Raw genomic sequence first — 1,626 nt, 5'->3', positions numbered from 1 at the left:
AGGCATTTTGGTGCTCATCTTGTGCAGAGTTCATAGGCTCATTATATATTTTTTTATATTTCTTTTTATTTATATACAAAAACAAAATGAAACAAAGACGTATCAGGAACAGCACATTCGGTTACTGAAATAAAGCAAATAATTTCAGATGTCAGGATTTCTGCAAGATGATGAGGGAGGTTACTGAGACACCGGCACCATGATTGCTCGACAATATTTGACTACATACAATGTAGAATGCTTTTTATTCGCTACGGCTCTCAGACCCTGCCACCCAAAAAAACAGGATAAGAAAACTGTATTGCCCCTGAATATGAAAACATAATCAGGATAAACGATTGAAAATTATGCACACTATAAAAATAAAATAAACTACGCTGACGCGCATACCCCATCCCCCCACCCTGCACCCCTTGCATGTAGCTTACGCTCGTCCCCAACTAGCAGTGTGCCTGTCGCCCCAAAACTAAACTAATATATCTAAAAATAGAAAATGGAGGAGGACCTTGGAACAGGCCCCGCCCCCCCCCACAGTTCAGCTTCCCCTATGCTAACGGATCTAATAAGCAAATGTCAAAATATACAAATTGAGGGGGATCATTATTCGCCTGCCTCACCTCCCGCATACTAATCATATAAGAATTGAGTCCCGCACCGCCACAGAGTCCACTAATGTCATACAATAATCGTATATTGCTCAACCTTGGCCTGTCCGATCAGGAGCATAAAGATTCCCCAGCCCATCTGCTGCAACTTCAGGAGAGTCAAAATACCATACTTGTCTGTTAAGTTACTCCCGGAGGCCGGTTGAAAACAGCAAAGCATATTGGACCCCGTGTACTCTGCTGTCCCATTTCCCCAACAAGAATTCCTGACGTTGCTGTTGAGTGAATGGCGCGAGATCCGGGAAAGAAGAAAGAGCCACGTTTATACACCTCAAGCCAGATACCTCGCTGTCCACATTCTCCCGCATCTCTTGCTCCAAGGAATTCCCGGCAGCTATTTAAAGACCAGCGACGGATCTTGCTGAGGTCCGGGATACCCCAGGCTGTCTCCGAGGTATACTCGCTCCGGTCGGGCGAAGTTGCAGTCAGCCTCCGTACCATCCACCATCGGGGTCGTTAGTAAAAGCACTTCGGGACAGTCGGAGTGATATTGCCTTACTCTGCTATTGCTGCTGTTCGGATTAGAGGTCCACCATTGAAATTGGCGAATCTCGGCTTACATCCGGGCCGACCGGTTCTTCTCGGTCTCTCATGGCCGATGTTGTTCAACTCGCCTCTGGCCTCTCCATTACTCAAGGCCCCGGTTCCAAAGCTGGTACAGGCCGCAACCTTTAAGTCGACATTTCTCCGTCCACAAAGCTGGTAGATCACTCAGGATCACACGGTCGGGCATCGTTTCCTCTCATCTATGTGGGGGCATGGCATAGGCGCAGGATAAGTAGCAGGATCTTGTGGGAGAAGAAGGAGGTCGACGGAGCCGGGAGCCTAGGCGGCCATCTTGGTCGCCAGCTTGGCTCCCCCCCCCATAGGCTTAATATTGAGTGCACTTGCTGGTTCATTTGTTGGTACACTTGCTGGTGTAGGACTTATATCAGTGGTGTTTTCTGCGATATAAGTCACT

The sequence above is a fragment of the Lissotriton vulgaris genome, chromosome 9, assembly GCF_964263255.1.
Source record: "Lissotriton vulgaris chromosome 9, aLisVul1.2, whole genome shotgun sequence".
NCBI lineage: Eukaryota > Metazoa > Chordata > Amphibia > Caudata > Salamandridae > Lissotriton > Lissotriton vulgaris.
This window is presented reverse-complemented; position numbering follows the sequence as displayed.